This window comes from Uranotaenia lowii, chromosome 2, assembly GCF_029784155.1.
Source record: "Uranotaenia lowii strain MFRU-FL chromosome 2, ASM2978415v1, whole genome shotgun sequence".
Classification (NCBI taxonomy): Eukaryota; Metazoa; Arthropoda; class Insecta; order Diptera; family Culicidae; genus Uranotaenia; species Uranotaenia lowii.
The window spans coordinates 51,412,807-51,439,100 of NC_073692.1; the positions used below are offsets into that span (position 1 = coordinate 51,412,807).

At 33.9% G+C, this 26,294-nt stretch overlaps 1 long non-coding RNA gene across 1 annotated transcript; it reads right to left on the minus strand.

Annotated features, from left to right (window-relative positions):
• Positions 1-9,692: 9,692 nt before the first annotated feature.
• On the minus strand, positions 9,693-11,130 carry LOC129749573 (uncharacterized). The gene is made up of 4 exons (XR_008738086.1): positions 11,034-11,130; positions 10,768-10,924; positions 10,607-10,707; positions 9,693-10,040 (listed from the first exon to the last, which is right to left on the minus strand). It is a non-coding gene; the product is annotated as an uncharacterized LOC129749573 (long non-coding RNA).
• Between the last annotated feature and the right edge of the window lie 15,164 nt (positions 11,131-26,294).

Here is a 26,294-nt window from a genome sequence, read left to right on the forward strand (position 1 = left end):
TGAAATTCAAAAAGCATATTATTTTGATTTAAGTATTCAGTTATTTGATGTTTTGTTAACTTTTCAAATATTTTTGAAATTGCACTCAATATACTTATTGGTCTGAGGTTTGATAATGCATGGGATTTAGCCTTTTTTGGAATCGGGATAACTTTAGATTTTTTCCATTGAAACGGAAACTTAGATGTTTTAATTATTGAGTTAAAAATATGTCTCAAGGCAGGTAAAATGAACGGTAATAAGATTTTAATAAGTTTAATTGGAATATCATCAATTCCAACCGCATTTGATTTAATTGAATTTATCGCGTTTATTATTTCATAATTTTCAAAAAATTTAAATTTAAATCGATTTCTGTCATTCGAACAATGTAAAAGTTGTGAAGTAGTGTTGATGAAATTCGATGTAAAATAGTTGTTGATTTCAGTAGCGGAAAAATTTATAACAAGAGCATTTGATTGAGAGTTAGTCAACCCAAACTTCTTCAAATTATTCCAAAAATTCTTCGGTGGGAGATCCATATTAAGGCGTCTTTTATCATACAACATTTTTGCATTGGCGATTAAAGTATTCACTCTGTTGCGCAGTATTTTATATCTATTTTTGTCTTCAGCAGACTTTGATCGCTTCCAATTATTGTACGCCAAATTTCTATTAATCATAGCATGATTTATGACATTACTGAACCAATTATTTTTGCGTTGTTTTTTGAATTTTAGAGGAAAGACTGAATTGTGAGTATCCAGCAAAAACTTATTTAAAAGCTCGACAAGCATGTCTGGATCATCAATGCTATGAAATCTATCCCAATTTATTCCAGCAAAAGATTCTAACAGAGCATTTTCATCAAAGTTGTTGTAGTCACGAAACCAGAATCCTTCTTGATGCGCGATTTTTGGAAAATTCAGGGAAGAGAAAATTAAGTCGTGGTTCGATACACCTGGTAAAGAAATTTGGCTAAATCGATGGATAGAATCAGGCGAATCTGATATAAGCAAATCGAGTAAAGAACAACCGGTATTATGGAAAAAAGTTGGTTCGTTATTAAGACAGCTTAAGTTTGAGCAATTCAACAAGTCTTTAAATTTTTGAATTCTTACGGAGTGTTTAAAAAGATCTACATTAAAGTCACCAATAAAAAATGAACTGTTGTGAGTTAAAGCAAACTGTTCCACATGAGTTGAAAGTAATTCAGAGCAGTCATGTTCTGGAGGGTTATAGTAAAGGCCAAATATTAATTTCGTGTCATTCAGAAATAACTCTATAAGAATGAATTCAGTTGAGTTTCCTTGGATATTCTCTGATTTCATGAGAATTCTACATTTGAGGTTGTTTTTAAGGTAGACGCAAACGCCACCTCCATGCCTGTTACGATCGTTTCTGATTAAATTGTAACCATCGATAGTTATAACTGTATCATTCACGGATTCACTAAGCCACGTTTCGGGCATGAAAATGATGTCTACTTTGCTATTAATAAATAGGTTTTTAAGTTCAACGAATTTAGAGAATCGACGAGCACAAAGGCTTTGAACGTTGATGTGACAGATGTTCAACATATCTTCGCATAAAATACTTTGAAGTACAGCTCTGGGTATCACATTAAGCGTAGAGGCACTATTAAAAGAATAATTATCCATTAGGATAGAGGAAAGCTATTACATCAAAGTTTAATGAAGAGTTGCTCGAAGAATTCATGTTTGGAACAATATTAAGTTTGGCGTAATTAATTTCAATATGATGAATCAAAAAGTTCCCTGACTTTTTCAGATAAGAACGTTACGGTACGGAAATTAAATGATTCAGCGTTAGGAAGAGCATAAAAAAAATAAGATGTAGGTACCTCGATACATTTCACAGGCGCTTCTTGGTGAGATTTTTGCAGCGACGTCGGTACCTCTTGTTGGGAGCGTCACAACAGCAGCAGGCAACAGCATCAGCAGGTGAAATTTTCTCTTGTTCTCGGTTTCTCTTGTTGGGTTCATCTTTATACAAACAGCAGCAGCAGCAGGCAACAGCAACAGCCTTCAGGAATCCATCTGAGCGTCGTTTGCGGGCATGTTCTGGCAGCTCGAATGAGTACCGGCGCCTGGCTATGGTGGCAAATAGTGGACGATAACTTTCTCGATAATTTACCAACAAAGATAAGTATAAAACTTTATTTCTTTTAAAAACATATGATGAGCGATAGCCAATAGACTAATAAAATGTTTAAAACTAAAGATAAAAATCAGTTCATTAATTGAATGCTTCATTAACAATTGGAACATACTTTTGCTTATATTGTGGCGCTCCTGGTGGACAGATTAGGAAGTTCTTGGCGACCACGTTTCAGGAATTTAGTCTGCTTCACGTATGTAATTTTGACATTCCGCAAATCGACTGTACTTTATAAACAATCAACATGGGAGCCGAAAGAAGGGAAACAATGTTCACAGTTGTTTTCCAAATAACGAAACCGTAGTTAAGTTAAAGGGAATCTTTCGATTGCTTATATCAGTAGAATTATTCAACCAAATAGGCTCACAACACATATTAGAGTGCGTGGTAAGATTTTGAAGACGACTAAGAGGAATTTCAATCTGTCGGACCATGATTTGGCCAGAAAATCCGAAGCAGCCCATAGTACCATAAGGAAAATTCGACTCCGGAAAGGAAACTAGCTAGCTAGCTAGCGAGCTAGCAATCAGCCATATCGGACCATAAAATAGAATAGTGTGGCCAAAATCCGTGCTCGGAAGGTATACAACCAGGTGCTGATCAAGTTCGCCGGGTGTCTTCTAATGGACGATGAAATCTATGTCAAGCTAAATTCGGCAAATCCCAGGTCAAACATTTTACTTGGCAACGCCTCGGGGCGGATGTTCCAGTCAAGTTTGAATTTGTTTTTGCAGACAAATTTGCACGAAAATTAATGATTTGCATTTGCAGCTGTGGCAAAAAAAAAACGAAAGTTTTCGTTACAAATAAGACAATGACGTTGGAACTATACCAAAAAGAGTGTCTCCAAAAACGAATTTTGCCGTTTATCTGTTCCCACGATCATCCCGTAATGTTTTGGCTAGATTTGGTAAGCTGTCATTACATCAAAGCCGTTCAAAAATGGTATGCAGAGAAAGGGGTCCACTACGGCAAGGCCTGTATCCAGAAGATAGTGGATACGCTGACGGACAGATGACGTTGTAGAGCTTTGATACGCCAAGCAATTTTATGTATTGTGCAGAAATGAACAACTTCGTCTAATTTACTAATGCTCTAGAATGTTTGTGGATCTCAATCAAAACTAGCGTTTTTTACGTTACGTGGATCGTTTGGTGGAATTCTCGTTTTAAAATCTGTTGCCTAAGCCACTTTATTTATCCATGCAACAATCAATTTAGTACAACTAGATTGATGTTCTGTACCACTGTTCACTGGTTTGAAAAAAAAAACTAAAATTTGTATGCATAAACACAGGCAGTTGTGTTTATTTCTTGATCGAAAGTGTGAAAAAAAGTAGTGAAAAAACCACAGAATGAGCTTATCGGACTATCTATTATATAAGCTTCATAGAGGACGGATGATTATTTTTAACGGTCGCCATACAAATCCGAGTTTCTATTGTAATATTTATTTTAGTAAAAAAAAAAGATAAAATCAAGTCTCATTCAAAAAAATTTATTGCAAAAGAATAAATTGTTTTGCTCGATTAATTATCGCAATATTCCCACGCACGGATTCGGGTCGCAATATTGGACAAAACATCAAAATTGGTTCTCTAATTTACGACGGATCATCAGATGCTAAAAGCCCAACAAGCTTCCCGTGGCGATGACGACGGTATGATAATGACCTTTTGCAGTGTACCACACCAGGATGCCAAAAAATCGCAACTAATTGTCAGAGGTCAACAATGGTGCTCCACCACAACAACAACCACGGGGTAACGGTCATAAATTTAACCTAAAGTTGCTGGATGATGAGGTCCACCAACTCTTTCAATCCCGTTCCGAGAGATGCTGTCGATAAATTTTACCGATGCTTCAACAAAAACCAGAAAGAAAACATTCTTTCAGGGCCAAGCCATTTTTCAACCGTCCTATAGAAAAAGGTGATTAAATTTCCAAAATTAATTTCTTGCCACCTTTTTGTACCTTAATAAGCGTTGATGGTTCCAGCCAGTCGCGATCGCAATGATTACTTTTCTGTGTACTCTAAATACGTGTCTCATTTTCTTCCTCTCAGTGATGGTTCTCTCGAGCTGACCGCTGCGAACGAAGGTGGAAGTTGCTGTTATCGCTTAGCTTGAAGGCATCTCAGAAACGAAAACAAAACAACTACCTTTACAAGAGAAGAAGCCATTGAAAAGGAAACCAAAAATCATTTCCATCACCAGCCCCCGTCATCATCGCGCCATCTTTCGCAGCGTGGTTCAATTCATTGGGGAGAGATGTAGGTATCTCGTCTCGAGGAACACGTCCATCATCATCAACAACGGCAGCAACAGCAGTTTCGTTCGAATCAACATGCATGCATATGAAGCCAGAAGGAACATATCAGCTACGGGATGATGAGGCCGATTGAAGGAACGCGTGTTCTTCCAATATGATCCACGTTCGCTTGAAACCCCAATTTCCGCTTTACACCTGACAGATAACCCCTCCCGGGAGAGTTTAATTTGAGATGTCAGTTATGATTCCACTTTGGGTAATTTTTTTGGTGGAGTTCTGTCTTTTGGATGTTTTTATCGGTGGATTTCTGAAACAGCGTGATCGATGTTCGAGCAATACAAGAACGTGATCAAAGGTTATTTATCAAGGGTTTTCAAGAGTCTATTTTTGTTTTTAACTATCTAACAAAATTTCTTTTTATATTCTTAAGAATAGAGTCACTAGATATTTATAACAAATAAAAACTTGCCTAAATGGCTCTACACTTAAAAAAGACGTTACTTCACGCAAAAAAAAAAAAACGAAAGCGTACTGGCAAAATAGTATGCACGTAGCAGCTACGTGTAAATATATTATTTTTGTAAAATCGAAATCAATGCGTAAACGCTTTCCTATAAGAGTTCGTGCTTCATTGAACTCTCCTATCATTTATGTTAATTTTTAGTGAGTTCTCCAAAGTTTAGGAATGCTACGGGGAATATTTTTAGCATCGGGGTTGATTTTTTTTTCTTTTATATGTCCTATTGATGTTTATAATGATCAAAACTAAACAAAATTTCATTGTAAATAAACTTTATTTCTTACTTTTTTGTACAAACATTTTTAGATAACACTTCAATGTTTTAAGCTCCTGCAAGCAGTTTGGATTGTGAAATCTGAAATTGAAAAGTATGCATTAAAAAATTATATAAATTAAAAACAATTAGATGTTCTGTTGAACACGGACAGTTCTACGGTAGAGATCCTACCGAAAAACGATTTACCGCCATCAGTTCCAACGGAATGACACTTGCATCCAGAGCGATTGCTAATTAGGAGCCGTTCAGACACCACGTGGATAGAAAAGTGAGATTTTTGACCCTCTCCTCCCTCCGTGGATAAGCAGAGACATTTGGCAGGGGCTTTTCCCTGTCCACGTGCACATTTTTTTGAGAAAAATTCTAGTTGTAAATATTAATTGTATTAGTTTGGAACTTAACCCTTGATTTCATGATTTTTTATTGTTCAGCGGAGATTGCAGGTTCAAGTCCTGTTGGTGAGCCGTTGTATCTTTTTCAAAAAATTCATGATATTTACGGCTTATGTTCTTTGATAGCTCATGTTTCTTTAATTCTTTCCATCACCTACGAAAATGTGATTATTTTCAGGTACAATTATGTACCAAGCGATTTCATAACATCAGTATTTACGTTAATGCTTTTTTTTCTTAATGTTACCTGTGACCAAGTGTCCATTTTGATATTTTTAACATTTTGACATTTTTGATATTTTTGACATTTTTGACATTTTTGACATTTTTGACATTTTTGACATTTTTGACATTTTTGACATTTTTGCAATTTTTGACATTTTTAACATTCTTGGGATTCTTGACATTTTTGACTGACATTTTTCAAATTCCTAACATTTTTGACATTTTAGAAATTTTTGAAATTTTTGACATTTTAGAAATTTTTGAAATTTTTGACATTTTAGAAATTTTTGAAATTTTTGACATTTTTGAAATTTTTGACATTTTTGACATTTTTGTTATTTTTTACATTTTTTATATTTCTGAAATTTTTGACATTTTTGACATTTTTGACATTTTGACATTTTTGACATTTTTGACATTTTTGACATTTTTGACATTTTTGACATTTTTGACATTTTTGACATTTTTGACATTTTTGACATTTTTGACATTTTTGACATTTTTGACATTTTTGTCATTTTTGACATTTTTGACATTTTTGACATTTTTGACATTTTTGACATTTTTGACATTTTTGACATTTTTGACATTTTTGGCATTTTTGACATTTTTGACATTTTTGACATTTTTGACATTTTTGACATTTTTGACATTTTTGACATTTTTGACATTTTTGACATTTTTGACATTTTTGACATTTTTGACATTTTTGACATTTTTGACATTTTTGACATTTTTGACATTTTTGACATTTTTGACATTTTTGACATTTTTGACATTTTTGACATTTTTGACATTTTTGACATTTTTGACATTTTTGACATTTTTGACATTTTTGACATTTTTGACCTATTTGTCATTTTTGACATTTTTGACATTTTTGACATTTTTGACATTTTTGACATTTTTGACATTTTTGACATTTTTGACATTTTTGACATTTTTGACATTTTTGACATTTTTGACATTTTTGACATTTTTGACATTTTTGACATTTTTGACATTTTTGACATTTTTGACATTTTTGACATTTTTGACATTTTTGACATTTTTGACATTTTTGACATTTTTGACATTTTTGACATTTTTGACATTTTTGACATTTTTGACATTTTTTGACATTTTTGACATTTTTGACATTTTTGACATTTTTGACATTTTTGACATTTTTGACATTTTTGACATTTTTGACATTTTTGACATTTTTGACATTTTTGACATTTTTGACATTTTTGACATTTTTGACATTTTTGACATTTTTGACATTTTTGACATTTTTGACATTTTTGACATTTTTGACATTTTAGACATTTCTGACATTATCTACATGGATCTTTTCACTTTATTTGCCAAATCAAACATTAAAAACAAATAGTGTTGTATTTTTTTTATTGATACGTCTAAAACGAAATCTTTGCACAAGTTTTTTTTAAATAATCATGAATGGTTTTACGAAAGCCTAATAAATGATTAAAAATCTGCTGTTCATTTTGATGAAAAAATATATTTTAAGTTTTTTTTCTTGATTTTGGTTGAGTAATTCCTGAGTTTTCATCGATTTAAAACTATATCAAACGCCCGAATTTTACCAGATTTTTAAATAAAATAGCTCAGATCTGTCCGTCCCGAAAACTTCAGATTAGAGCGTGTAGAGAGCAAGTTTTCTGAAAAAAATCTGATCTTTTTGACTAAAAATTCTGAAATTGTTTGATGGCATGAATTCAAATGGGTCTTTATTTTCCCAAAGCTGTCTTGTTTTCTCCCTTTGAGATATCTTTCCAGTCCGTTGGACTTCCGGTTTTCTTAATTATTACTTAAAATGTCCTCTCAACACGTTGTTTTCATCACTTCAAGCAGTCCTCTAAACTCGCGCAAGTATAAATGTTTCTTTTTCTCAAAGCTTTCTTCTCCATTTAAGATGAACATAAAATCTTTTACTTTTCTCAACTTGTTTGAATCTCTCTGTTTATGGAAATCTGTCCTTTCAATGGGGCTACTCAGGTTGCTTGATGTCATTTCATCGCGTGTATCGTTCTAAGCAGTCTTCATGTGTTTTGTAGTTTTCCATAAAGCTGTCCTTCCTTGTTATAAAAAAAACATGTTTTCCTTATGATTCGCTTGAATTCCAACTCCTTTTTTTTTCGAAGCTGCCTGATAGACTTCAATGTGTTTTAAGTTTCACTTTTAATTTTATGTCTCCATAAATTTTCTTCTTTCGAAATTGAGTGATTAGGTAACTTATTAATTTTCTTTTAAAACTATTGGTAGATTTTTTTCCTGCGTGCAAATTTGGATCAAAATGTGTTATGTCGAATTTTGAAAACGGACACACTTTGGTGTCTTGAGATAAAAGTTGCATCATAAATTTGGTCTATACAAAGATTTTTTTTTACAGAATATTCGGTGATACAGACGGTATTTCTAAAGAGACTACATTTAAATCTTATTTCCAATTTTTCGTGTGAAAGTTTTGTACATAATTTTCTTAAAACACTCCCCTACACCGTTTTCGGCACGCCTGGCAGCAAAATTTTACTCATGTTGTGAACTCAAAAATTAAAGCTATAGTGCGAGGAAATGTAATGATAATAATAAATTAAATACATACTTCAAGGATCTCAATGGAAAACAGGTTTCCTTTAAAGAGATCCAGTCTTTGATATTAATACAACTAAGCTTACATTTAATAAAATCAGTATAATTAAAACACAAAAATAAATTAAATTATTACAAAATTCACCAGATGTAATTAGAAGAGAAGAAAACTGACAATTGATTTAGAATTTTTAACGATCCAATTGTTATTTCAATAAATATATTACTTTGAATTTGAATGTTGAACGGTTGTTGATGGTTTTTATTTCATTAGGCGAGGCGTTGTACTTAGTTAGACCAATAAATGAGATTCTTTTTTGACCTAAGGAATTCGTGGATCGACTGCATTGTTGAAATCTGCCTGACGAGTGTTATGACTTATGAGTACGAAAATCCCGTTGAAAAATGAATGTTTTGTAGAGTCGTTGGGTAGGAAAGAGCAAAAGAGCAAAGAGCTTTGAAATATGGTTTTATTCTATTCATCAAAAAATACAACCGAATCTAATTCGAAAAATAAAAATGTTAGAATCTGAAAAAACGCATGTGTTTTATAGTCGTAAAAACAAACAAAATTTTAAATTTTCAGGAAGAACTAAAGACCCCATGCGCAAGTTGTCGCGCTGGGAGGACAATGCCATGAGCGTTGAGAAAGCTTGTTAGTGCAGGTCCGGCATAGAATCTTATACCGATAATTCCTCTTGCAAGGAAGATCATTTTGGAGTAGAGTCTAATTTGTTCCCTTCATTAGTTTTGCAAGCTGTCGTTTTTCTCCACGTTGCTGTTTGTTGGCTCGCTAGTTTTGGTTGAATGCATCAGTTGCGTTGATTGCTATGAATCTTATTCAATACATTTATTTTCAAATAGCTTGTGATATTAGACTGAGTCAATTCGGGGTTCTTTTAAAATTTCTCAAACCCTGCACAGAAAAAAATAATTTCTGTAATATTACAGCAAATGTCCTGTAACAAAAAGGAGCAGGACATTTACCGTAATATTACAGGACGAAAAAAAAATTCAATGACATTTAAAATTACGTGAGCTTATATTTTACAGGCTTCTTTAAAATTACAGGACTGTAAAACTGAAAGGTCATTTCGATGCCCAGGTTCGATTTAGGTTTATTTAAATATTTGGATTTGAATAAATACTGTTTTATTGCGAATATAAAGGGATCAAAACATTTTATTCAACAAAAAACGTCAAAATACAATCTTGTAAACTTTTACATAATGACATACATCAAGAACCGATGATATACATAGTTTATCCTTATTCTATTTTGAAGCACACTAATAGTTTATCTAATCGTTCGTAACGTAACGTAACTATTATAGAATACTTATAAATGAAAAGTTATAAAGCTACCGTTTTTTTAAATATTCAACACACAATGCATTCAATGTACACCTTAAATAATAAAATCTATGGAATTTTTATGGTTACATTAGATTTTTTTCATGATATTGCTGTCTCGCTAGTGTCAACGAGAATGTTTTCCCGGTGAATCCGCATTCGGGTACTCTTCCGTTTGCGAAGTTGGTAGTCTTCGTACTACAGCCAGAACTTCGAGTTGAGTCTATCGGTCACTGGCTGTTTTGTTCCTAGAATAAAAAGGTGACATAAAAATGTGGTATAAATAAAGTTATATCAATAATAATAATAATAATAATACGTAATATTTATTGAAGTTGTTTTTCCTTTGAAGGTCCAGCAGGTAAAGTTGTATTAGTAAAACAGAAACACAAAAGTCAGCACTCATACAACATGAAAACAATTTTTTCTTGAAAACGTTTTTTTTTTTAATAATAGAAACAAAACCCTAAGCTAAAATTGAAATCCACAAACTAAATCACTAGGGTTAAGAAAAAATGCAAATTCCAACCTTCATATCGTGAAGTTTTGTACAAACAGTTATAAAGAAACTTTGCAAAAAAGGACTATTACTTCAATAACAAGTAAAACTGAGTGAGAAAAACTTATTTTGTTCTAATTATTTCTCTATAACTTTAGGCGTTTAAGCTTTAAACGCCTGAAGTTATAGAGAAATAATTAGAACAAAATAAGTTTTTCTCATTCATGATCGGTGCGTTGCGAATTAAAAGTAGTTTTACTTTTCATGCTCAATTTCAGAACCTTAAAAGTTACTTTTAATTTTTCCAATACTTACAAATTATTGCTGTTGACCTGAGGAATCCGTGTGAAATATTGTTGTGTTGTGATGATATGATGAACCTTCATCGAAAGTTGAACAGCTTTCCTTCCGTCCAACTGCAAAATTATGCTGACATCAGATTACACATATTAAATAAAATATTTATTTTTCCTTACCGGATGTGCAAAAAAAAGAATAAGAGAGTTTCATAACTTTCGGATAACCTTAGACCGTCGTGCCCTATGGTAATTGGATTCTATCCTGCACTGCGTCGTCTTTATTCGATCCGGTAAGCTGGAAGCAGTTATCTGTAACTTTGCTTATCTCCGTAGTCTAGAATTGAAAATTGATTTTTAAGTCAAAATCAGATAGCATTTAAGACGGAGCATTTTGGATTAGGTTAAATTTAATATCAAGTTGAAATTTGAACTTTTTTGTTTACCTTTTATTATTGATTGAACCGTTCCTGGGGGAGCCAGTCTTCGTCCAGAAATTCCACTTTTTGGGTGGTAGTTTGGAATCTGCGGTGTTGCACTGTGTATTGTAAAGTGAAGAGTACACACTTAGAAAAATCCTAGTGATTTTACATGAAAAAGCATGGGTAGAAGGGAATCGGGTATTTACATGTGATGATGCATGTTGTTTCATGTAATTCTACTTAATTCTACTTGAAATGTAAACTCACTTGTTCATGCTTTTTGAATGCAAAGGAAATTTACATGTCTGTTTTTGTTTACAGTGAATTTACATGTTCAGCATGTTTTGTACACTCATCTCAGTACCGCTTATTTAGACACCGCTGTAAAAAAAACTACAACTATGGGATATACTGAATAAGGAGTGCTTTTCAAGTAAAGAAAAACGATTTTTGAGTCTTTCTGGTCTGATTTATTGAATAATGGCCCGAAATTAGAAACAACTGTTTGATATTTTGAAACGGAACTTATCGTTGCATCCCTTGATGAGCGATGGGCTCGAAAATAATGTCACTAATTTTATTCAACTGACGCCTGCTTCCTGGGTACTATCAACTAGTTGAACATGAGTTAAATCTTCATAATAATTATCACTGGCCTTTCCGGGAGCTATCTTCCCGAGCTTTCCCTAAAAATGTTTTCTCATCGATCCATTTCCGTCTTCGTTTTTTCTTCCTCCATCTTCTCAGTGTGCGTATTGATGCAGCTGGCCCTGATTGAAAAAATTGCTTCTTCTCTTGGAGGAACCTAATGAGTCGGTTTGGTCAGCTGCTCAGCCGAAACGTTCTCTGATCCCAGCGGCAGGGATAAGCTGAATTCAATTGTATACACCGGAGCCATCGATTCAAAAGACCTTGTTTTTTCATTTGCTGCTGTTACACTGTACATATATCTATGATGGTTGTGCTAGTCAAACGATTCCAGGAAATACTGGAAACGCACCAAAACATTACGGTGACCACTGCAAGTGCGAATTCCGAATAACGATTTCTTCCCGTCAACTTTGCCGATAGAAACGGTTTCACTGATTCCGAACTCTGGTTCTTGGAATGCTTCTAGTCACTTGCGACAACTTCATCTAAAATGAAAAAATATTTTTTTATTCAAAGAAACTTTCAATTGAAAATTTATAGCTTACAATTTTGTATTAATCGAGACCATTTCAACCGTCACGATTTGAGGAAGGCAGATAGACTACCGCGCAATGCTTTTGTTGAAGATTTCGATGGCCAACGAGCACTGCTTGATTTTTTGACCACATGTTGATATTAATTTATAATCTATGAACCTGTAAAAAAAGCCTTAGTCAATTAACAACGTAAGAGCGGTTGATTTGCACCTTCGCTGGTATCGAAAATGTATGCTATCAAAAGATTAGGGGGAGGCGAAAAAACTTACAATGGTTTTTCTGCTTTGAGAGCAACACGTCGATAAAAGATACATCCGAATCTGAGCTGCGGTTCCATACATGTACCTTTCAGACCATATCCGGTTCGTCATCCACTTAGGCTTAGCACGGCTTTCCTTGTTCAAATCCTTCGATTTTTATTTTAGATTTCTTTCCTCTATAAAGCGATTTGATTAGCACCGAGCGTTGGGAGCATTGAGACGAAATTGTCAGGCTACTGGGCGGCTTCATGGCAGATTCTGAACGATTATTAGAGCCTCGAGCACGGCTATACTTTTCCATCCTTATGCTCAGCTTCCCAACTGGATCCCACTGATTAGACACTCTGTCGGGCAACTGCAAATCTTGAACCTTTCACTCGTGCCTATCAAGATTAATCTAGTTAATAATAATCAATTGAAACGATTAAAACCAATTCACTTGGAAAAAAAACTTTTAAAACGGCGAATGGCTATTCAGTTTTCAGTCTATCTCACCTCCCATTTATCAAAAGCTTAACAAATTACCAGGGCCTAACGATAAAATCGTAAGTTTTTAAATATCTTAAGAAAAGATAAAAATATAGATAAAAGATAAATTAAATTAAGATAAAAGATGTTTTATTCAAAATAATACTCTAAAGCGGGGTTTACATGAAAAATTATGCCCTGATAATAAGTAACGATACTGGTGAATGTATGACGAGATGGTCCAACATTCCCGTGAATGTAAACAACGTGGACAAAATGTTTGTTCAATGATGTCTGGTAGAAATAGGTCGAAACAGGTAGAAATGGATTGACTCTTTTTCCAATTGACTTCGATCGATTTCTACCAGTTCGAAATGAATCCTCTTGCCGAGCTGGATCGGGGTTAACTAGTTTCGATCGATTTGAACTTGCTGTATTGATCAACAACTTGACTAATTTCGACCAAAACATTGGCTCATTGAACAACTGAAAAACAGAAACCAATTTCCAAATACGATTGAACGAAGCTAAAAAAGCTAAAAAAACACGAAATTGTAAAGTCGTTCGCCGACTTCTAAAATTATAAGTTTTGATTAGTTAATTTGCTTAGATTGTTGTTTTTAAAGATGCACTGGAGACAGGAAAAATTTGAGAATATCATGGCTATCCGGAACGAGCAAAGGGTCAAAGCTTGCAGTGGACCAACAGAACCAGTAGCTACGTGGAATCAAACAGCAAGGCTGGCGAGAAGCGGAGAGTATGAAGGATAATTTCTCGGTGATTCCGAGGTTCAGAGCTTCGTCCGGACGCAGTTTTGTGGGCTCCTTAGAGGCTGTTGTCTTCTCTTGGGTGGCAGCAGTTCTAAAGCTAGGTGCTGGTTCAATAGTATCGGAACATCGGATGAATTGCCAACTCAGTTAGAAGATCCGTCCTTATATCCCCTATCAAAGTAAGTTTTTAAATGACTTCTGTTACCAAAAAAAAAAATGATAAATGTTAGCTGAACCTGTAAAATGTTTTGAAAATACAGTTTTACCTTACTAGATGCATTTCAATCTCAGTTTTAATTAGCACCTGATAAAATAATAGGTTTTCAATTAAACTAGTTGTATTCAAAGCAAATGTATGGGCCAGGAATATTCAGTTAAATTTATTAACTTACCCGTATTAATATTCAGGTCGGTAAAATCCGTTGCCGTATAAACCATTTGCACTAAAACTCATTTCCAAGAGCAAGTCCGATAGGCGGGAGGAGGAGGGGGGGGGGGGGGGGGGTTGCATAATCCGTAAGAATTGGAGACTACCGTCCGAAATAGCATCCGAAAATTTGTGAAGTGCTATCGCAGCGAAAAAAACTAGATGATTTAAATACAGTTCACATTTTCCAATTTTTGCGGTGTTTCAATATTTTGTAGCACAATAACTCTCTAGTTTAATGATTAAAAGCTGTAATAATGTCCAAACATGAAATCGAAACGGATTGCAACCCGTTTCCATTTCAAACTCACCGAGACAAAATATTCGCGACTTTGTTCAATAACAAACGGACAAACTTTTTCGAGCGGCTGTTTGACTTGCAATGGCACGTAAACGTGTACCCATGTCAAGCCATGTAAAGTTCCTTGAGACCAAATGTAAAAAATTGTGTTGTTACATGAAGACGCCCAATGAAACAAAACGTTAACGGAGATTTACATGAAGAAGTTTTATAATTACATGAAATCGCTCGATTCCTTTCTACCCATGTTTTTACACGTCATGTTACATGGAGATTCAAGCGATTTTTGTTTTCGATTTCAAAAACTGAAAATTCCGTGCAACGTAACATTACATTTTTTTTTCTGTGTACCGCACTGCAACAAGTGTATCGGTCGATCTCCAAATTTTTTCACACTGCGGCCTAATCGCCGACGGTTGGGAAGCGGTGCACATCTCAATGTGCAAAGGTCGGGACATGAACTAACGAACCAAATAGCATGAAGTTAGTTTTCTGCGATTAAAAATGTTCAAAAAATAAACTTACCCCCAACACCGCATTCTTCTTATTTCACTCTCTACTGTTATCAGGAACTGCTGCTAAAGTTTCTGGGACAGATCGGACAACAGACGAATGAACTCGTACGGGCCAACGGAAACTCTTCTCTGAGGTGGAATCCCGACACCTGTTGTTTTTTTTATCGCACACTATGTGGGTTTTGCCGCTGAGGAGAATGGCCATCGCTTTTTCCCGAATTCGCGGATTTTTGTCGATCTGATAAAAAATAAAGCAACATGCACGGAGTTGATCCAAACAAAACAAAACCAAAACATGTACGCGCGGCAGTTTTTGACGTTCTTTCTTTGCGATAACCAAAGGATGCCAGGCGCATTTGACTTTTCCAATGTGCATTTGAAAATTATTGAACACCGCGTGATTCAAACACACGTAATTTGTTTTCGACCTGTAAAATTACTGGAAATGTCCTGCTCCTTTTTGTTACAGGGCATTTGCTGTAATTTTAATTGATTTTCGATTTAAAATCAAATGTTTTTTTGGATTACAGGATGATTTATTTCAAGACGGCCATATTCCATGACACGTAATTATCATTATTTTTTTCTGTGTGGGGTCTTAAAAGCTTTCTTTTGGTTCAAAACTTCCATACATTTTTTGCTGATTTTTTTTAGTAACATTTCCATGAGTAAATTTGAACTTTAAGATTTGTATGGGAAAATTGAATGTTTTGTACTGGAAAATCAACATCATTTTTTATTAGCGTCTCTTTGTTTACTATAGTCTCTTTAGACGTACCCCTGTTAAATAGCTAAACACGTTTTTGTCTAGTAAGATACAAAGTTGAGATCTTGGATAAAAGTTTTCTGCGCAAAATTTCTTTTAGAAAATTTATAAATTGGCACAAAAACCATTAGCGGGCTCGGTTCCACAGAAGAAACAAAAATGATGTTGATTTTTCAGTAGGTACACAATACAATTTTCCCGTACAAACCTAAAGTTCAAATTTACTCATGTATACGTTACTTAAAAATTCTGCGAAAAATCATGGAGGAGTTTTGAACCAAAAGAAAGCTTTTTAGACCCCAGGGTTTGAAAATTTTAAAAATAACCCCAAACCGACTCAGTCTATTGTGATATAGCTCAGTAGGCAAAGCAGTTGTCTTCTGAGCCGATGTCCATTAGTTTGAGCTTAAGAGTAAACAACGAACGCAGTTGTACCGGGTAAGTTTTTCAATAACTGACCGCCAACTGAACCGTTGATGTAAACTTGCGAATGACAAAAAGATAGATAAAATCAAAACAAAAAAATATGTTTTCAAATTAATTAATTATGTACGTACAATGCTTATCAATAGATATATATCAATATGCGTATAAAAATAGCTTAATCCTGATTCCCATTCCTACCCATTTCATTGGTATGAAAGAGTTTGAAGACAAAACTGTTACACAATTTTCTTAGAAAGGTTTTTAGAAACTTACAAACTTACACAGATACACTGTTAGGTTTTAGAGAAAAAAAAATAAAAGCTGTCCGTTTTACAGAACAGAATAAATTATTTTTTGAAACAAGTATTCAAAAAAAAATTTACTTATGACAATTTTCAAGCTCAACATCACAAGGCTTGAGTTAAGAACAGAACGAAACATTTTCTGACGTCCAACATTGCTTCAAATCGTGGTTGAATATTAGTTTGAAATTTCAAAAAAAGGCGGCAGAAAACCGATAATAAATCGTTGTATTGAATTCACTAATAAATTTCTTCGAGTTATTTGAAAAAAATAAATCGTTATAGAATCCAGAGTTTTTCAAATAATAGCGTCAGAATTCATCAATTCAAATTTCTAATATCTTTTCACGCTTCTGCCTTAATTAAGTACGGCATAAGTTAGTGGAAAAACTAGAAGGATATGTAATATAAACAAACAGAGTTTTTCGAGCTATACGGAAAGACCAATTTGGATCGGAAGCTAGCGTGTGCTTCTGCTCCATATGGCCGGAAAGGTGTGTGCTCGCAGAAAATGATCGCGTTAATTGCTATCGTACACGGCTAAAAATTAACGAGAAGGGTGCAATTTTAAAGATGTTTGTTCGATAGATGCGGTAAAAAAAGAGCTGGTTCAATTTTCCATGATAAATTTTCAAGAAAAATCCATCTTAATTTTTTTTTGTAATTAATCACGAGATTAAGGATAGGAACTCATTTTCAACCGTCAATTTAGAATTGGAAGTTTGTTTTTTACTTCCTTTTTTTTTGCTGTGTATAAATCGAAATTAACAATTGTAGGGGGAGAATGCGTAATAAGGGATAATTTTGCTGTACATTTCCTTCTCGGAAAACCTATCGCTCGTGCAGCATGCGAACCGAAAGCGCTCTTCGAAAAGACTTTGCTTTTCGGATACTTTGCTTCAAAAGTCTGCCAATCAGATTTCAAGTGCTTCATCGTATACAAAGTCAAGACAACTGGCCTGTCCATCACTGGGGATTCTGAGTCAGGAGAATAGATATTCATCTTTCCAGCAAACAGGTTTTTCTCTTCTTCACAAATTTCAACAGGCAAGCTCCCGGTTTCTGCCAATTTCGGTGATTTCAATATGCAACAACAGCAAAGCCAACCGAACCGGGAAGGCGCAGAAACTTGTCCCGTTTCAAAGTAACACCTCTCCCTGGATCCCAGCAGCGGCAGAACGTGAGTTGAGCTCCCAACACGATGTAACACATGCTAATTCGTCTTTAGCAGGCAGGCAGCACAAACGTGTCCGCTTGATGAGCAGCCTCTCTGGATCGAATACAGATTGGATTCAGGATCGGGAACGTGGCATGGCCATATGGAGGTAAGAGAAGAGATCAATTTAAATGGCTTTCTGCTGGAAGCTGCGTTTCTGACACGGTAAAGCGTTTTATCTGATGTACGGATCTCTTATCCGTTGCTGTCCGATCCCCGATTCGAATGAGGACATACACCTTTGCCCATCTGTATATGGATGTTCCTATGTGTGTAGGAACATCTCCAAGTGTGCTGGAGAAGACGGAATCGTCGGATAATCGACATGAGCGCAAAGGCTGTTGAACCTGTGTGTTGTAACATGCTCCCCGAGAGTGACCTTGCCGCTTCGGGCTGGGCAAGAGGATGAAGATTTGTTGCAGCGAAGGAAAAAGTAATTATTTGCGCTACAAAGTTGATAGATACCTAATCGTCAGGGTTGTTAATTAGATAGGCAACAGTTTCTGTAACACTGTTTGCAAGTTTTCATACACTTTTACTCTTGGTGATTTTCAATGTTTTCTACGATACAGGCCATGTTTAATAGATGAAAATAACTCTGCACCTGTTAATTTTACATGTGTATGTACATTAAGGTAGCAACCAAATGGGTTTTGTAAAATTTCGCAAACTGATCATAAACATTTTGTAGATTGGTCCATAACACTGACCTGTGAAAAATTCCATCTCAATCGGACTTGATTTTGGGGTGCCTCAACGCGCTTAAAGTTTCGTTTTTAAGAAATCATCCAAAGAGGGGGCCAAAGAAACGGGAAAATCGAAATTTTAATTTTGATTCAAAATGACTTAAAAATGCTTAAAACCTGGTGTTATTTAAAAAAAATTTTTTTTGTTAAAAAATCAAATATCAAAAAATTTCCAGAGAGGGGACGACTAAAGAAAATTTCGTAAATCTAAATTTTAATTTTGATGCCAAACGGCTCAGGCCAAACGGACGGCCGGTTTTCCGTAAAACGGCTAGAAAGTCGATTTTTGACCAAAAATTATTTACGAGATAACACAGGATCTCGACGTTTCATGCATTTCGAAGTCATTTTGAATCACAATTAAAATTTCGATTTCCCAAAATTTCTTTGGGAAGGCGGTGATTTAAAAAATAATTAAGTCGATTTTTGTCACAAAATTGTTTTTTGAGAGAAGACCAAATTTTGAAACAAAAAAAAAAAAAAAAAAAAAAAAAAAAAAAAAAAAAAAAAAAAAAAAAAAAAAAAAAAAAAATAAAAAATTTTATGCATTTTTATGCCATTTGGCATCAAAATTAAAACTTCGATTTTCCTATTCCGTTTGCTCCTCCCTTTGGTGATTTTTAAGGGTCAAAAAACCGAAACTTTGAGCGCTTTGAGGCACTTCTAAATCAAGTCCGATTGAGCTAAATTTTGCAAAACCAATCTTTAAAATGTCTTCAAATGGTCTATTTTCGAAATTCGATATGACCCTTTGGCTGCCATCCTAACATACAAAATATTCAATTTTCTCATATAAACCTAAAAGTTCAAATTTACTCATGTAAACGTTACTTAAAAATGCTGCAAAAAATTATGAATGAGTTTTGAACCCACGTTTAAGAAATTCAAAAATGACCCCAAAACGACTCAGTCTATTCACACAGCCTATGAATTATTACATATTACAAAAAGTAATAAACAAATGATACAACTCTAAATTCTGAATCTTTAAATTATGATCAAAGAATTTCTTTTTTTTGGGATTTTCATCCAATAGGATACCCTTCAAAGAATTTCAAACGCAGCAAATCCATAATGAATCCTCAATTTTTAGATAATTTGAAACTATAATTATAATTATAATTACATTTAATTGGTGGTTTTCGAATGGCTGGATGCTGGAAAAATACTGTTTGAGCTCGTTTCAATGATTTTTTAAAAATTAGTATAATCTCAAAGTTCCCTTTTTGGAATTCCAGTATATGGTAAGTAAATTAAAGAAATAAAAAAATGAAGAATACAATTTGAAATGAGAAGCCCAACCATGTGTTTCAAATAATTCAACTTTTGCTCAGGGTAATGACCTCTAAAGTGAAGAAAACCAGGAATCGTGGTCCAGGATATTTAAAAAATAATTTCGTAAAATTACAAGCGTAAAATTCGATGTGGTAACGAAGCGTACAATAATAGGTCGAAATAACTATTGATTTTGTAAATTTTGACAATTTTTGTCAATACAGACCCCGTTCGATTTTAGCAACACGCCCGTACATTTTGTGCTGCCAAAATCAAACGGTTTTTTTCTCATCTTGTTTTTAGGCTATTTTTATAAAATAACTATTATTCTTATCAAAAATGTTATTTTTAATCAATTTCCGACCACTTTTAGTCATTTTTTAATTTTTTTCATTATTTTTTTATGCATTTTGCATTTTTCTTGTTTTGTTTATAATTTTTTTTCTTTTGTCATATTTGTTGTTTTTGTCATATTCTTCATGATTTTTTAGTTGTTTTTTGTCATATTCAGTCTTTTGTTCGAATTTTTTTTTACTTTTTAAATTTTTCATCTTTTTGTCAATTTTGAGTACTTTGTAAATTTTTTAAAATACTTTGATTTTTATTGTTGCATTTGATCACCATTTCAGTACATAAAAACGTTTTTATGGTGTTTGTCTAAATTAAATTGGTTTTGTTGTAACGAAAACTTAAAGGTAATGTTGTTTCTAAAAATCGTTCGATTTTGGCACATGTGCCAAAATAGGATGTTACCAAAATCGAATGCTGCCAAAATCAAATGTTTGTCATTCTTCCATTGTTGTCATTTTTGTCAATTTAATGTTTTTTTTTAAATTTTTTGCCAATTTCGTTAACACGGAAAATTTGATCCATCTTTTCACATTTTTTACATTGTATTACTTTTGAAAAAATGCATGATATGATAAATTTGACAAAATTTTTACCAAAAAGAACATTGAAAAAAAAAAAACAAAAACTGGCAAAAATCTGCCTCGGCAAGTGTATCGCTTGCTCTGGAAAACCCACGAAATCGGCACCCCTGGATACAACATATTCAAAAAACATGTGCAAATGATTTCACGTTTTGTTGGATTCCCGGACATTCTGGAATCCATGGCAACACCGAAGCAGACAAATTGGCAGCCATTGGACGCAACGAAGATCAATACGAAGTAGGAATACCGAAGGAAGATCTGTATCACTGGGTGAAATCAAAAGCTTGGGATTCATGGATGACCGAATGGAGGTCTAATAGGAACCTGAATTTGGCCAAAATTAAAGGTGATCCCAGAAAATGGAACGACAGGGAGAACAGAAAAGAACAGGTGTTGTTCAAGACTTCAAGACTTCGGGTGGGGCACACCAGAAGCACTCATCAACATTACATATCAGGTGGATCAGCAAGGATATGCGACGTATGCCAAGTAAGACTCACGGTAGAACATATAATTATCGAATGTCTCGAGTTTCAAGGACCCAGAGACACCTACCAAATTGATACATCATTAAGAAATGCCCTATCAAACGATCCTGTCGAAGAAGAAAAAATATTAGGTTTCCTGAAAGAGAGTTATTTGTTTAACGTAAAATTCTGTGATAATTTTTCAAAGAGACGAACCAACAAAAGTTGAAAATCTCTATAATAAAGACAAAAAAAAACTGGCAATGTTTTAAAAAAATTAAATGAACAAAATTGATAAACATTACAAAATTGACAAAATTAGCATTAAGGCAACTAGACCAAATTTTAAAAATAAACATAAATGAAAAAACCTACTAAAAGGTCAAAATTGACAAAATGGACATAATAACAAAGTTTGAAATTTGGAAATTTTGCAAAATTGACAAAATTGACAACAATGATTAAAAATGAAAAAAGACAAATAAACTAAATTTACAGAAATGACAAAAAATGATAAAAGGCAAATAAGCAAAATTGATAAAATTTCAGAAATTCTCAAAATTTTATAAATTGACAATATTAAAAAATTAATAAATTGACAAAACTGACAAAATCGATTAAAAATGAAAAAAAGACAAATAGGTAAGCAAAATTGACAAAAATTATAATAAATTAAAAAAGGCATAGATGCAAAATTGAAAAAAAAATCCAGAAATTGACAAAAGTGACCAAATTGACAAATTTGACCACATTGGAAAAATTGACAAAATTTACGAAATTGACAAAAGTGACCACATTGAAAAAAATGACTTATTTGAGAAAATCGATTAAATGAACAAAAATGACAAAACTGACGAAATCAACAAAAGTAACTTGTCAATTGAGTCGAATATGTCAACTATGTTAAGCTTGTAATTTTTGTCAACTTTGTAAATTTGGTCAATTTCGTTACCTTTTTCATTTTTAACAATTTTGCAATTTTCTTTGAAATTGGTAATTTTTGTCAATTCTGTAATCATTGTCATTTTCGTCATTTTGCCATTTTTGTCGTTTTTGTTATATTGTCATTTTTGTTATTTTTGTCTTTTTGGCATTTTTGTCATCCAATTTCCAATTAATCGAGTTTGTCAATCTTGTCAATTTGATCCAATTTGATTTTTTTTCGATTTTGCAAAATTTGCAAACTTTTTTTATTTGGTACATTTTGACAAATTTATCAAATCGGTCAATTTTGTTATTCTGTTTATTTTGCAAATTTTGTCAATTTTATAATTTTCGAGAATTAAAAAAAAAACGAACACACACATATAGGATCTCAGTGAAACTTCATGTTTCTTTAAAAAGATCTAAATTCTACCTTAAGACTAAATCGTACATCTTTCAAGGATATAATGGCTAGCATCTTACTAATGCTAACACCACCAACCCACAGAAAGAGTACTATGTATGCCGTGACCTAGACTCGATCTCATGACCTCTGAATTAGAAGACTTGAACGCTATCCTCTAGGCCACGGTCGGCGGCAAATTTTCTTGCTATTTTGTCAATTTTTACAGTCTGGCAATTTTCTCAATGTTGTCAATTTTATGAGTTTTGGTAATTTATCATTCTTGTCATTTTTGTCTATTTTGACATACATATTATGCACAAGTTTGCCAGAATTTTCCAGTACGTGGATGGACTGGACAAATCCAGGCTATTTTATAAAAAACTAGCTGACCCGGAAAACTTCGTTTTACCTTCTTAAGTATAAATCGTTATAAATGATTAATTTTATCTACACGTCCTTAACTGCATCGTTCTCGCGAATAGAATCTTATGAAAATCGTAACAAATAAAGTTGAATTTGTATTGGGAAAACCTTTCATAAAAAGTGAGATCCTTGAAACTATTATACAAACCATATCTGACCCAAAAACCCCTCGGATACCAAATTTCACTTCATTCCGACCGACCATTCATACGTGATGTTGTTACAAAGAAAATGCCTCCATTTTTATATATAAGATGTAAAGAAGAGATAACTTTGTATGGGGACCCCCCTTTCATCAAAAGTGAGATTCTTGAAACTATTATACAAACCATCTATGACCCAAAAAACCCTCGGATACCAAATTTCACTTCATTCCGACCGACCATTCATACACACGAGACCGATTTTTATATACACACTACCAAAAAAATCTGTAAAATTACATCATATGTGATGTAAAGAAAAAGAAGCATCACATATGACGGAATTTTCAGTGCGAGCATAATTTTACTCGTCTGTAAAATTTTAAAGACGTGTGAAATTAAGAGACGTGTAAAACTTATAGACGTGGAAATTTAGAGATGATGTAAAACTTATAGACGTGTAAAATTAAGCAACGTGTAATATTTAATTCTCTCAGAAAATGTTTGATGCTTTTCATTCTTTTACATCATAAATGATGTAATGTTACAATTTTCTTTCATTTTTGTTTGAATAAAAAAAATGTAATTGAATAAAAGTACTTTATTTATCATCATCAAAAAAGCGCTTTCAAATATCTTCACTTAACAATTTCAGACTAACTCACCCGAAAGGAGTTCACGAACTGTACATTTGGCCACCGTGTTGGGTTCAAAAAACGGGGGTTCCTAACTGCATCGTTAGGCAGGTCTCACTCGGAAGATGATACTTTCATTCTATGGGGATTCTAGGCTTCATCTTATTATTCTGATGTACATCGGTTAATCTTCGACCAACGCCTGGAATGTTCAATAGAAAACGTGTTACATTATTATTTTTTGAACTAAAAGAAGAATGTAGTGTAGAACAGCTCGATTATCGTGACATTAGTTTTAATCGTAAATATTAAAAAAAAAATACTACCAACAACTATCAGATGGGAATTCGTCATCAGATGGGTAATTTAGTTCATTACAGGCGTAGATTTGTCTTAGGCTAGCATCGCCCGGATCTGCTGAACTGGAAGCTAAAATTGAAACTTTCTCTAATGATAATGAAAAAAACTCACCAGAGCATCACCATCTGCCAAAAAGCACCATCCATTGGCTTAGGCACAACTGGTCATTGTGAGCAGCAGACATTTTCCAACTAGAACCAACGGATAATATTTATTAAATATTGATTCGAATAATTAAAATATACAATATTTCGTATATGTTTTAATTGAAAGTGTTTCAAGCATATCTAGGCACGTCAAAAAAAAATCATTACTCACGGTCAAGGTCTTAGCATATTGCATCCCTCGTTTATATAGCAACATTTTCTGCTGCTGAAGCTGGCAGGAACATTCCCATACCGATGCTACGTAAAGTACATATGCATTCGCTTATTCCTTCCATCAGCTGTTCTCCTGTGTTGCTAAGGAGGGACTGTTGTTACAGTTGTTTCCGCCATTGATGAATATTACTGGAACCTGTGTGGCATGCGTCAATCTATTTGGACGTGTATGAGTAGCATACAACAGTCTGAAGTGTGAGCGGTAGCCAGCGATGCCACACATACCGATTTTCCGGTATTTATACCGATTTTTGAGCAACATTTCGACCAAGAATCGGTATATACCGATTACCGATTTTTGGGAAAACATACCGATTTCATACCGATTTTTAGGATTTTAACTCAACATTCATTCCACTTCAACATTTCCACTTCATTCAAGCTATTCTCGTAAAGGTCCCGTAGTAACGGCGTGTTCGTAAATTGATTTGTTCTATCGAAGTGATTTTTACTATCGATGCTGGCGTTCAAGGCAAGGTGATTTGACATCTACCAAACAAATCGATGCATCACCCAAACAAATCAGTTTACGAACACGCCGTAAGAAGACAAAGTTCGATAGTTAGCGTGGCGTAACTTTGATCTGTACAACTTTTAAAGTATTCTGCAAAGTTCTCCACGGCTCACTCTCATAATTCGTTCAGTTGTTCACGCTGTTTTGTTCCTTTGTTCTGTCAAATGATGCACTATTATGATACTCAATCTCAAAGCCAATGGACTAAGCTCAAGGCTGATATTTGACCTTCTGCGACTGCCAACAGAAGTTCCTTAAGGTCAATCTCAATTGACGATCGCATTAAAGCGCTTGTCTCGTGAGACGCTAACTTTTCAAGGAAATACATACACCGTTTGAATATACTCATAATCCTTGTTCAACTCGTCGCCAGATGGGGTATTGCGAGATTTGAAGTGCAATCAGATACACGGTTCACTTCCATCTGTTAATATCATCGGTATAATCTTCAATCCTTCTGCATCTTGTTAGCCAAATAAATTATATCATAAGTACCTAAACTGCAGAGATCGTAGAATTAAAGACCACGCCAGGCAAAATGGGTTTTAGTTATAGTAAAAATATTTGTTTTTTAATCTTTTTCGGAAGAACACCTCCTTTTAGAGCACATCTCTCATATATTTTAGCATAAAGTTCATGGATTTTCATATGACTAAAGCGTGATTTTTCATAAAATAAAATTATTTTTTATTGGCTATAAAAAAATTGAAGCAACAACCCTCTCAACTTTCTGCAATCATTTCTTTTTCTAATCCTTTGAACTCATATCTAATACTAAAAGCTGAATTGGCCAGATTGGCGAAAATCTATCAATAAAACGAAGAACATCAAATTGGGCCCATATTTACCTCGAACGTCAAAAAGCCATTGGATTTGTAAGTGCTTACTAAATTAAAATTTCCTTTAGGTTGACCTGGTTCTATTATTGCCTTATCGAATTTATCAAATTCACATCCAACTTTAGCCAAATATTAAAGTCTCAAGTTTTTACTTAATTTATACGCCTAACCAACGTGCAACCTGAAGGTGCTCGCCATGCCCCTATTTTTCTTATCAAACGGTAACTTTTAAAATAAATCTCCATTCAGTTATGAGTACTGGAAAGAAACACTTATTTCGGATTTATTTTCATTTGTGATTTTTGCTTTCGTCAGCAAAAGCAGATAGTTTTAGAATTAAAAAAAAATGTACAGTAAGTTCTGTTAAAATTTAAAAACCGTCATTTTGTTTAAACTAGTGTTACCTGTAGTGACTGGCCGTATTTAGTTTCAAACCTATTTCACGACGGACGACCAATAATATTGCTAAGCGTCTATTCTTCTCCAATTTCGTTTATTAACTGACTTGTTCACCCCTCAAACGAAGCTACAAAGAGTGTCATACTCGCTCTTTCTTTTTTTCCAACACGCATTCACTCACACTCGTAAGTGTTTGTTCAC